This window comes from Lepisosteus oculatus, chromosome 8, assembly GCF_040954835.1.
Source record: "Lepisosteus oculatus isolate fLepOcu1 chromosome 8, fLepOcu1.hap2, whole genome shotgun sequence".
NCBI lineage: Eukaryota > Metazoa > Chordata > Actinopteri > Semionotiformes > Lepisosteidae > Lepisosteus > Lepisosteus oculatus.
Window position 1 is genome coordinate 45,846,610 of NC_090703.1, and position 13,172 is coordinate 45,859,781.

Sequence of the window (13,172 nt, forward strand, 5' to 3'; positions counted from 1 at the left end):
TATATTGTGATGTAAATTGGAGGTTTTACAAGTTATTGTGTACATTTTACTTTTATCGTGGTTTCAAATGCACTCGTCAATACTGATTCTTTCTAAACTTTTTCTTCAACTGAAAAGGCATGTTTATATATTTAACTTGTTTCTTCCTCCAAAGGTATGCCCAATAGTATGTAATTGCCCAATTTTCTTATCAGTGATGGGAGGGAATATACAGTATACGGGACTATAAACGTGATGCGGCTGTGTACGAGCGGAGAAGACTGAAAAAGACAACAGTGGAGGGCAACAGTGCAATATTCATCAATCCACTGACATTACTGAAATAAAAATACCATGAAATACATTTCAGGTTCAACCTAAAATATCAGGAGCGATAGAAAAAATGATTATCCTCGAATTAATATTTAAAAGAAAGTGCACGGTTTGCCAGGGTTTCGTTCTCTACAAGACATTTCGTGTAACATGCACGACAAACTGCAAAACAAACGAATGGACTTCTATAATTCTAGTTTATGGCTTTTCCTTGGGTTCTTCAACAGTTAAGCACCGTGAACAGGGATGCGCGTACCCCTGGTTGCTTAGGAACGCGCGTCTCTATGGGCGCCCCCGACTTTGCTCGACGACCGAGCTGCGCGCACACACACTGGGACCTCACGGATGGGCAAGACAGGGCATGCATCACTACGGAGGATTGTACCCGGAGATTAAAAAAAGGAGGTAAAATAAAATATATGGACGGGACAAGCATAAAAAGGATAACCGTGTAGAAAAGTGTCAGAATAAAGAGGACAGTAAAAAGCTTTTACGGAAAATCATTAAGAAATATCACTATATTTTCCTAAGATAAAATAATAACGTGGCTTTTTCTAATTCCATCAGGAATGGGGGATATGATAGTTCGCCAAAGCAGGTGAGTCGTATTTCCGTCTGCTTTTATGTTTCAGGATGTGTTAACGAGCAATGTGCAGGGAAACGGTCAAAACTAGATGCTAATCTGGAAGCGCATTGCTAGTGTAATTTGAGCGGTTACACGGTGACATTAAGAAAGACCTTTTCGGGATGTCTGTCAGTCGGGAAAACAGTCTGGATTTTAATCGGACATCTTTTTGTTTTTCTTTTCCGCGACAAATTGTTTACACTTTTGAACTGTTGTGAGGTCATAAAATGTATCTGCTGTGTTGAACGCCCATTGATTCGTTTCTGATTTATCAGAACGTTAAAAAAAAGACTCAGAAAGACGAATTATTATTGGGCTACTTTTCCAAACTTACTTTCAATCAAAATGCAAATAACACTCATTAATCCTTTTGCTCCATCTCTTTACTCCCTGCCCCCAGTCTTTTACCTTGATTATCTCTAACTTATCGAATGTCGTGCAAATTGGGCTGATACAGGAAACGAGGAAAAGTGCGTTCCCCGAGCTCGGTGAAATCGTTGCGGTTTTACCTTCTTTTGGATAGATTTTCAGGACAGGTAGGTTACAGACGAATGAGACGTATACATTTAGGACGGTGATTTAGTTTGATAAATAACTTATTTTTTAAAGGGCAGATTTTCACTATTAGACGCGTTTCTAAAGCTTGCTGGTCAAAATAACGAGACCGAAGATTTTGGATGGCAATTAAAAGCGCGCTTCTGTGGCTGCAATATACTGTATAAAAGATGTAGCAGACACCCTTCGTGTTGAGGTGGCAGTGCAGCATAAGCTTTATAGTCGATAGTAAAAGTAGAGCGAGTAAACACAAAACCTGTTCTACGTAATTTGTTAAGCCGTTAGCTTCCGCAATTAAGGTTCATACGGTAGCAGTTTATTGAACAAACATGGCTGTAGTTATATGTCGTGAATTAACTTGATTCCGAAATCCCCCCCCCCCTCCAATTTCCCGTCTACAGTCTCTGTTGGGTAGGGAGAGCGGTGGCGAACGAGTGGCTCATCTTTCTCAAAATATGAAGTGTCTTTCCTGAATGTTGTTTAAAAAATGGCACTGTGTGTTTGTGCAAGGGCAAGAAATGCGCTTTACGCTGTCCGGGAGAATTATAGCTTCTGTGTCACGCTAAGTGAATGATCGCCTAGCTTAGCTCCAGAAGATACTACTGTACAGCGAGAAAGGTAGCGAATGCTGCATCCGAGACGCCGTTTATGTCTGTAGCACTCTGCTGACCAGCAGCAAACTGATCGTTCTTCCGAAATTGGTGTGATAATTCGTCTGCTGATCTACTCCCGAACACTATTCCAGTGATGTTGCATTTTCACAGTTTTATTTGCATTGCGGACGTGAAGGTTGTATTCCGTGGCAAAATGTTTAAAGGGCTTGGAACTGTAACACCTGTTGTGAAATCAAGCGTTTTCGGCGATTATGCTTCAGTACGTTCTCTGCATTAGGAAATATAGCCCGTGTGACAAAACATGTCGTTTTGAACGATCTGTCGTAAAAATAAAGTTTATTGTTGTTACATGGTGAGATTTTCAGTTTTATGATCGAAAAACCAAGGCTGATGAATAAATAAATACATATTTTTTTCCACATACAGCCCTGCTCATGATTTTTCTTCTTCGGTGTCCTGTTGTTCTGTTGTTTTTAACCAAATTAGCATTTAAGACACGAACGGATCTGTTCAAGTAGCAATTTATTAGATGAAAGCTGTTGTGCACGGTGCTTTCCGGCATTGAAAAGGTTACACTGTCATTAGAACAGTGGGAGAAAGAATTAACAGAAGGAATTGAATTGCAAAGAGAAGAGGGGAGAAACATTGTCGGCCTCGGAGTTGTCATGGTGATTTTGTGAATAAGCAATTGTGCCAGTTGAGCTGAAACATTAAAGAGGAATTCTTTATATGTCATCAACGCGAAAACCTTGGGCGACCAAGGGATGAATCAAAACTCGCGATTTGGGCTCGTCAATTTATAGTTGCTGTTTTTTTTTTTTTTAGAAAATTGCCCTCTCTGTGGAACAATGCCGGACATTTAGAATCACGATCTCCAGTTACCACTACGGTAATATTTGATGAAAGAATTTCCCCCCCTTTTAAAGGCAAGGCATTCATACAGCCTTCTCTCCCAGTTTGGATCTGGTGACTTCTGTGTTTTTAATGAAGTGCGGCTCATTCTGCCTTCAGCGCAGGAATTTCCTTGGCGGTGCACTTAGATTGTTTTGTCTTTTAGTTTCATTCGCATTCCTGTCTCGTAGACTGGTCTCTTTCAGGGTCCCCTCTGCTCCACACAAGCCCGATTCAGAGAGGAAGTCTTCCCAGCTTCACTTTGTGAAGCTCCAGCGAGCCTTTGCTAAACCGCGCTACACGCAAGTTGAGTTTTGAACTCAGTAGTTCATTGTGCCGAACATTTGCCTTTGGTTTCTGCAAGTCGAGAAAAACACTTACACAGAATCCTGTTGTTCCCACACGTAATTGCTAGCAGGCGCGAATTCAATTTTTTTTTTAATCGGTTACTTTTGAAGACGTCCTGGAGGGCTATATCCCTACCTTGTTTTGTCAGTAAGATGTACTAAATATAGAGGTGCGTTGAATGAAATATTTTGAAACGTTTAATAAAATAGCTCTTTTGTGACATGAAGAGAGATGGATCACCGCTTTCAAAATACAGAAAACCCTTTGCCCTTTGTGCGACATTGTTGCCATATTTGCTAAATACGATATCAGGTTTTCGAACGAGGAACGTCTTTGTACGTGCGGAAGAAACGTTAAACTCTGCTTAAAACTTGGCATCTTAATGTTTTCGTCTCCGTATACAGCATAAACATTAGTCATATAAATTGCATAGATATGCGAGGATTGGCTTACACATTTATTTTTTAATCCACTAGGTCTTGTACAGTATGTGCAAGGTCAGTACGTTTTGGGTGCTGTATTAGCCCAAATTCGGAGATACTGTACAGTCGTTTTTGTTTTCCGTACAAGAGCTGTTCTTGTGGAATAAGGATTCCAGTTACCCCCTTGTGAAAAAACAAAATACATGTTGTTTATTCTGTCGGAACGGTACTGTAGCAGTGCTCTTTTATGGTAGCTATTATTGCTGGAGTATTGCATAAGTCCTAGTTAGATGTCAGATATACTGAATATTAAAAATTCACATTTTCCACGTCCTGTGTGTGCAATGCATAAAACCTGGCTGTCGGGAGACTCGACGTTGTAAAACGCGGTCAGTTGCATGTTAAAAAAAGATGCGCATGGATCTTTAAAATTCTGGTTTGAATACCTGGTTTCAAACTCGTTGTTTTGAATACAGCGTTTATGTCTTTATCGAAAATGACATAAAAGCCCGCCTGTATATTCGCAAACCTCGACTTTCATAGACCAAGCTCAAAAACAAAACTGTGGTGTTAGCACTTCTCTAAGCTTGCTGCAAGTTGCCCATAAAACCACAGCAACTGCAGGTGGGTCATAAAATGGTTTTATTTCTTCGACTATTTTTGTTTCTTGATTTTGTTTGGGTAGTGACACAGCCGGGTATAATTCCCAGTCTACAGAGGAGATGGGGATCCCTGTGGTACTGTATGTGCTCTGTATTACATACTGTATAGGCTTCTCCAGTACTTTAGTTGCTGGTTGCATTAAAACACCTTAACTTCAATTTCCCCATCCCCATTTTTAGAAGGCACTTGCTGTATGTCTTGTCTTCAGTCAAGGGCAAAAATCGTATTTAAAATTTGCAAAATGTTTTGACGGACACAGCAACTGTGGAAATAAAAAGCACTGTTATTATGCGTTATTGCATTATTGCTACAGTGTTATTACAAGACCGCAGACTTCTTCAGACTGAACTCTTAAACAAGAACAAGACAACACAAGTGGAAACCACGTAGACGTGCATTTAAAAAATTGAAATGGAGGACATGTCTTTACACAAAGTGTTGTTGGAGTATGGAACAGGCTACTAGCTGTTCAGCTACTGTATAATAGTGAAGGCGATCCAGAAACAGATGGGTGAGATTGTTGAATCAATTATCTACTAACTACCAACCAGGCTAGATAGGTCAAATAACCCCCTCTCGTTTCACCGTTCTTTTGTACTTTTTCTGTACTTTAAAGCCACTTGCTGACACTGACACTAGCACAGAGGTCTCCAACCCTGCACTCCAATCCAACAGATTTTATAGGTCACTAACACATAATCAATTTCCAAAGACTTTGAACGATTTCACTGCTACCAATTAAGCAGGCTGTTAAACTAAGCAATTTAAAGATCTTTTGGGACCAAAATGTGTCCCCAGGTATAAAAGTAATAGACCCAGGAAATCTTTTGTCCCCACTGCAATTCCTCTCTCAAACAATGGAAAGTAATTCTCCTATCTCTTGTAACACTATTGTTCTTCTTCTCTGGTGGTAATGTTTGTCTTCCTTGTTGAATTGTTGCACTGGACCATGCTATAAAATTTCCTCAAGAGCATAATAAAGCTTGAACTGAAAAATATGAGCGTTTTTCAGCCCCTTAACTGAACAGTTCACTTACTTAATTCATCAGTAACACGCAGGTATGGCCAGTCTTTAGTAACAGGTGACCTACAGTACAAGACCAGTTAGACTGGGGCTCTTCAGCACAACTTCATTGATTCTGGAAAGACAAACAGTACAGTACATCTGAAATGTGCCAGTTGGACTGATTTGTTCGGACAGCACGATGGCACTTGGTCTTCCATTCTCAAGCTTCTGTTTGTGCAGAGTTTCATGTTTGCTACATGGTCACGTGGAGCTTGCTGAGCTGCTCCAGTTTCTTCCTGCCTCCCCAGACTGGCAGGCTCGGGAAACCATTTGATCTCCCAGAATGGAACTATGGATTGTTCTAACAGACTTTGGCCTTGAACTTTATTCACTTACCTGCATGTGCAGACATGGTCAGCGATGTGCTCAGTTCTTTCGGGGCATACAGTTGATACTTTATAGGGCCTAAAAATATCACCCTCATTTTTTGTGATTTTGTTAGTCATCCACATTTTAAACACTTAGGTAGAGTCTCTGGATATATAAAACTATATCCTTATTCATAGGGATCTGAGTGCTTTGACAACCTGTCTTCTACAAACTCCGTATTCCTGGTCACCCAGAGGTATTGTGGGTGTAAAGATATTAAGATTTATCCCCACTTTCAACAGATTTGTTGACTGACTTTCCTAAATTGTCCCTTTCTCCATGCCCGTGTACAGGACAGTCATGTGCCCTCTGGCTTGAGTGAGTGAGGCTCCAGTTCTGCAAGAGCTCTCATCAAAATGAGCAGCTTCCCAACAATGGATGGGCAAATGGATTAATTCATTATCTCGGCTTTCATCCTCGTTTCATTACCGAAAGGAGTTGAAACTGTATATTGTGGAGGATCAAACACATCTGAAAGTGTGACTTGTAAACACACTCTTGTGACTTGTAAACACCTACCGTAAGTCAATTGTATTCATTTACGGATTGGATTAAAATGAAACAGGGTGCCCTCATGCTTTTAGACTATGAATAATAAAATCTTAGGTAATATATCAGTTCCTTGAGTCACCTTATCTTCTGTAGGACAAGAATGTGTGAGGCAGGACGGCCATTGGCGCTTTCCCAAATAACAGAAGCTCACGTCTCAGTTCCTAATTACAGTGTACAGAATTTAAAACATATTGCAGAATATTTTCAGGTTACTGTCCCTTATACTTTGTTAGCGAATCTATCTGAAAATGTATCAGTAACCTGGATCCAGTGTACCAAATAAATTACGCAATTATTATTATTGGATGAGTTATTTAATTCTGAAAAGATGCTTACTGACTATTTAGCAATCAATATAGAAATACAGTCCCTTGCCATTTTTATCAATGATGCCAGTGTTTTCCATTACTGAAGGGTGCATTAATACGTTTGCTGGTCACAGTCAATGGCAGTTTTATACCCATAAGAATATTTCTGGTAGATAAAAGATGTAATGCATATAGAAACTTGTGAGTGCATTATTTTGAAATGATTTAAAACATGCCACACGTTTTTAGTCTATCAAATCATGACAGTTGTTAAACATTAGCAGACAGCTAAACATTTGCATTTAATATTGACATTTGCAACTGATGTTTCATAAATAACTCCACCCTTCACTCCATTAATAGCCGCCATTTGTTTAAATCAAGCCCAGTTGTGAGGTGCATTTGTGTTCATGATTTAAAATGTAAGGTCATGTCTTGGTGATTAACCATCCAATGTGATCATTCCTTCCGCCAGATATAAAAATAGTTTCAATTTGTAAGTGTGCCAGTGTTACGTGGATCTCAGTGGTATTGTGTTTAAAGAGCCACGTGTGCTGTGGGCCTGTTCTCCAGGTGGACAAGTAAAGGTTTGGGCAGTCAGGCACAATTTAACTCGGGGCTATTGACTGGCAATCGGTTTTCAACACCACACAGTGTTAAACCTACATGATCCTTTACTGCAGTCATTTTAAGCAGCAAAGCAGCCCAGCTTATTAAAGACCTGTTTAACTCTACGTGTCATATTAAGGATGGATTTAAAAAGAAACGTATTCTTGAAAGCATGTGTATGTAATGACACAGGATAAAATGATGTCAAACGCCGTGCCTTCATTAAACTGATTTCTGTAGCCAGAGGCTCTAGAAAGCCTCTCCGATATTGCATTAGTACAGTGCATGGAGAAGCTCTGAAACTATTTAGCTTAAATATAAAGACATTCTATGGAAGGGTCTAGAGGTGTAATAGTTATCTCTTTGTGGACAGGAGCACCTTGACTGTAATAACTTTAATATACAGACATAGGGAGAAAGTTAATATTATTTCATATTATCACCAGTGAATATGCAGCTGCACAGCCTGTTCAGCTGTCAGTGAGGATGACAGTGGTGTCAGACCTGGCTTAGCACTTTCTGCCTTAAAAAGTATGTTCTTGGTAATACATAGTTATGTAACAGGGTTTTCCACCTCACTGGCTTTGTGAGATATTTTTTTGCTCCATTTATAAAGCTGATGGCAGAATGGTGGCGTGCCAGTTAGTACTTGATTCAGGACGGATATACTTTCTGTGTGGAGCTCGTGTGTTCTCCCTGGCTATCTGGATGTCTTTCTCTCACTCTTTTAAAGACATAAAGGCTAGGTTCATTGGAGTCTGTAAATCATCCCTTTCCGCCTGTGTGTTTGAGCACTGCAACAGACTAGCACACTGTTCAGGGCACAGTCCCATCTTGTGGTTCTAGGGAAGGCTCTGGGTTGCTCTCACCAATAGTCCATATTAGGTATAAGTGGCTTTCTGATGGATGAGTTATAAAACTGAAGGATTTCATGCATTTCACCCTCCAAATCAGGACACAAACACCTGAACACAGAAATTCCTAATGCCCTCCTCTGTGAGTTGCTTCTACATTATTTAAACGAAATGCATTTTTATCAAATGTTTATCTGTAAATTGTCTTCTGCCTGGAGTGGTGCATGGTCAGAAAGGTATTTATTGAGTTATTCAGTTCAGTGCTTTTAGAGGCTGATGTTAGAATGATGATTCTCCATCCGTCCACTTTTGATGGTAATAGGGTTTAATAAGCAGAAAGGAGCAAGATTTCTGCAAACACTGTCTGCAAGGCAAGATTACAAAAAGCATCATTGCTGGTAAGGAAGGTTGAGTAGCAAACAGTTTTGACCTTAAACACCAGAAGCTTTAATGGATATTGAAATGTCCTGACAGTGGTATTGTATGCTGCCCTGAAAGTTCTTGGTAATATCAACCACCACGCTGTCTTGATGCCCAAGGTAACTGATGTACTTCTAATGCGAATAATTACCTTTATTATTGTAGATTGCTTTTTTTTAATACTCTTGGAGAGTGTGCTGTATTAGATGTTGGTTTCGTTATAATGTTAAGCAAATACGAATGGAAAAAAGTGACTTGTGTGATTGTGCCTTAATAAAGCAAGAGCTGTGCTTATTTGGGGATTGTAATTTCCTGTAGTACTTTTCAGACACTTGCAGTTTGGTTAATGCACAAAGGGCAAGGGTAGACGTTTTTATTTCATGTACCTGTATGTTGCTTGATTCTTGGAAAAAGAATCATTGGACAGTCTAACATCTCTGTTCATGTCTGCTTTTTTATTTATTTTAAGTCTCGTGCTTTCTGACTAATTTACTTGTTTCTTTTCCTTTCTGTGAAGTGCTTGTTACATCCTTTTGTAGACACTAACCCACACTGTTGCCTTTTAAAATAGATTCAACAGAATGTAAACTTGCCAGAAAACGTCAGTTTCAGAGGATTTTGCAACATGATAAGAGTGGCATCCACAAATGTCTCGTTTGTTTTGAACCTATGAAAAAGGAAAATCAGGCAGTTTTAATGAGTTACATTTTTTGTAGAAAAATCCTGATTGGTTATATTCGTCTCGTGGAGAAAGCTTATTGGCTCTGAGCCTAGCTTCCCAGCTCTGTGTCCTTTCCCTGCTCCACCCTCCTGGCTGCAGCAGATCTAATTATCGGGGTGTGCTTGGGTTAAGCTGGGTATTAGCTTTGCCGTTGACCCCCAATTTTCTTTGCGAAAGCCTGGATATTGAAGAATAAGCTCTTGTTTTCTCACGCTTAGGTGCAGCTTTTGAATGTAGAACTCTACAACCTTGAGTGTGAGTATCGGCTTGTAAGCTGTTTTAGTGGTTTCGTGAAGATTTGAGCTTTATTTTTGTAAGTTAAGACAATCCTTATGTCAGAAAAAAGTGGGCTGATTGCACATTTCAGTGATTTCTCCCAATCAGTCTTTGGAGCTTAAAGTAAAATTGAAAAGATCACTGATACTTAAATATGTCAGACTTAAATTGGATTTAAAGGTGATCTGTTCAATGAGCAGGATGTAGTGAGAAAGTTACCTTTTTGACCTCATGAAAAGATGTATCCCAAAATTTGAAAGAAAGGATCAAGAGAATACTGCCTTCTTCCCAAAAGAATCGGGTCAAAAATTGGTGCATTACGTTTTGCAAGAAAGCATGGAGACAGAATCCAAATCTCACCTGACAGCATTTCCCGACCTTGTCTGAAAAAATAACCTGTACTCATGTTAACGAAGCCAAAGACTTACACTTCCCAGGGGAACTAGCTGCCATTACCATCTTAGTACAGAGGGTAGCTGGATTTATGATCTGTAGGACAAGAACACATTTCAGCAGTCTTGCCATTTTCTTCTGTCTTTTACAGAAGCAGATGAGACTGTCAGTTTGTCTTTAATTCAGTGCTCATGCCACAAATGAAAAGTAAACCTGTTTTTTGTGAACCACAAAGTATGATTAAGCCAAATATGTATTTTGTAGGCCACACATTCAGAATTTTGTAACACCTGCAATTATTTTGATTTGCACATTGTTAAAGAAGATACAGCATTGATCTGTAGTTCTCCCATGATCCATTGTGTGTGATTGTATGGAACTGCAAAAAGACAGTGGACTTGAAAAGAGATGAGAAAGCTCATGATTTCAACCATTTCAATTTTTTTTAGACAGCCCAAGGATGTTTCCTCTTCACAGTGCATTGAAAAAGCAACCTGAGAGATTCAAGTCGCTCTGGTTCAACAGTTTTTGTTGAGCTCTTCTTCAGGCTGATATAGCAAATGGAGCCATTTTGAAACGCTCACTTTAAATCTGTGTTAATGTGTTTTCGGCTGATGTCAACAGAAGGCACATACGTGTGTACTGCAGTGAGCGACACGGTTTTTAAAAGGGACGACAGCAGAAAAAGAGCCTTCTTAACACTATGAAACCTCAAGGCACCACATGGAAGACAGGAAGGGAGATTTCATTATAAAGCAAGTACAACAGAAACATTAGGAAAATTAGAATCCCAGAATCCCGTCCAAGCAGAACTCGACTCAGTGCTCAGGCTCAGACGTTGATGCTTCCTGCTCATCTTCGGAGATTGATGATGTCCATTCTACAGGAGTCTGTTACACATTTTGTTCTCCTAAAGTTCAGGCTGTAACACCAGGTTTTGGCTGTGTTTAAATCAGAGATTGGCTTATAATAGGCAGTGACAGTTAGTAGCTTGCCTTGATTGTTCTCCTTATAAAAGAAAATAAATTAAAAATTCATCATGCACAGAAGGAGAGACAGGGCTCCAGAGGAGAGGGGTGTCTTTGAGTGCAGGGTACTGCAGTGTACATTAGAGTGCATTAGATAAGCTCAGTGGAGGAAAAAAAAATCTGTAAATCTTTCATTGAAAGGGATAACTAAAGTGTTATGAGATTCTTTTAATGTGATCATTAGACACAGAAGACATAAGGTACCTTTGAAGATAAAAAAGGCAGATAAAAATATGTCTGTAATAGAATCATCAGAGATGAATGTTGAGTACAAGCACAGTTCAGCTTAACTTTAATTTAAACTTTAGGTTCATTTGCTGCAAACTGTGCGGTGGCGTGGTGCTTAATACTACCTCATCACAGCAGTCCCATGTTCCCTTTTGGTTTAAGTGCTGTCTGTGTGGAGTGTGCATGTTGTCCAGTGTTCATGTGGGGTTGTGCTAGCTGCTCCGGTTTCCTCGCCCTCTTGAAGACATGCTGGTTAGGTGTGATTGCCTGTGTGTGTCCTGTATCTCTTTCACCCTTTTCTAATTATTATGATATCTTTTAAGCGAAAAAAAAAAATAGAGTAGCACTATTAAAGTCCCTAGGATGCTGCCCTGTGGATTTACAAACCAAAAAAAAAAGAAAAATGAAATAAACATGAAAAATTCCGTTCCTATTCAAATGCACCTATCTTTTTGCATACTCGCCTTTCCGAATTTTGTTTTTTAAAAATGTTTGAAATGCAATGCGGTGTCCATTAGGCAACCCCCTCACAAGACTATGCTTATTCTAGATTGATCCTTAACTGTCTATACCTGATGCGAGTGGGCTAATGGAAAGTCCCATCCACTTGTGCAAAAATGTCTCCATGACCACGAGAGATCCCCAAATGGTTCCCCAAATGTTGTCTGTGCACGTACTGTATATTGAGCCTCTGGAGAAGCTTTCTCACTCACTGTAGGGAGGATGACCATTAGGTTAGAAATGACTGACCAAAACGCCAGTGTTCTGACTCGCTTATGAATGTGCCTTTGAAAATGGCAAGGCATGTTCTGGAAATGTCTTGAGTATGAATAATGAATAATTATTTGGATTTTGTAGTCTGTAGCTCCAGGCTTGAATAAATCTGTGGTTGAACCAGGATTGTTATGGGGTGGGAGTAGTTTATATAGCTTCAGTATTCTGCCAGTGAAGGTCCCAGAAGGCCAATTTGTATTAAAAGTTAAATGCGCTAATTCTAGCTATCTTTCCCTTTGTAAGGAGTGACGATATAAATCTATGATTGGCCTTTATATTTTGTTCAGAAGGATATCTGCTAAAATATGTTGGTTCAACACACAGAACAGAGTCTTGGCAAAAGGACTTTCAGACCAATTGCTGTGTAGTTGCTTCCTCTGCTCCTAAGGATAGCTGAGTGGACAAGTCCTTCTGCATGTGATGCCCAATTAATGGTGTGAAACAAGTGTCTTTTAATTATGATGCACTTATATATTTAATGGAAGTATCATTTTAATTGGTTTAGCATTTCCTGCAGACGTCCAGATGCTTTTTGTTCAGATATCCCAATTCCCGAATGCAGTGGTGAAATGCGTGGTCTTAGTTCCACTCCTAGCGCAGAAAGCAATTTCATCCGCAGCCCCAGCACTTGACAACATCCTTGAGAAAACAGCTTTGCAAATATCTCTCGGAGTGAACGAGGGAGACAGCATCGGAATCACAGGATTCAGTCCTGTGTGCCTGCAGCATTTGCAATTCAAAGTTTTAAATATTTCAGGGCTGAATTTTTTTAGATCTCCAGCAATATCTCTGGGAGATGGGAGGCAGTCAGCCGTAGCAGCAGCAGGAAGGAGTGCCATGCTGTGGCTGTCTCTGAGTCTTCAACATACTGTTATTCCACTCAAATCCTCCAGCACTCATGCTGTGTAAAGGGACTGTCCAATTTTGATTGTGCAAGGATGGAAATTGAATTGTGCTCTGTACATACATTTCAGGAGTGACTCATCGCATTCTCACTTTCTGTTTTGTTTTTGTCTTTCTTTCTTCGCAAACACGATTAGCTCCCAGTTAAATTCTGCTGCTTTCTTAGTGCCCTTTTCTGCCAGTGCAGCTCAAGGAACTGTGGAATAAGCGTGGGTCATTTCCAGCAGGCTGCTATGGAGAG

General features: G+C 39.8%; 1 protein-coding gene across 5 annotated transcripts in view; it reads left to right on the plus strand.

Annotated features, from left to right (window-relative positions):
- The first annotated feature begins 623 nt into the window (after positions 1 to 623).
- Positions 624 to 13,172, plus strand: part of nlgn3a (neuroligin 3a) — a 136,037-nt gene continuing 123,488 nt past the window's right edge. For 3 of the 5 annotated variants that reach the window (XM_015351374.2, XM_015351376.2, XM_006632779.3), the window contains exons 1-2: positions 624 to 717; positions 880 to 910. The gene's annotated coding sequence lies outside the window, so the exon portion shown is untranslated. Of the gene's footprint in view, positions 911 to 13,172 lie in introns of all 5 variants that reach the window. The other 2 variants (XM_006632775.3, XM_069193494.1) reach the window with 2 other exon arrangements.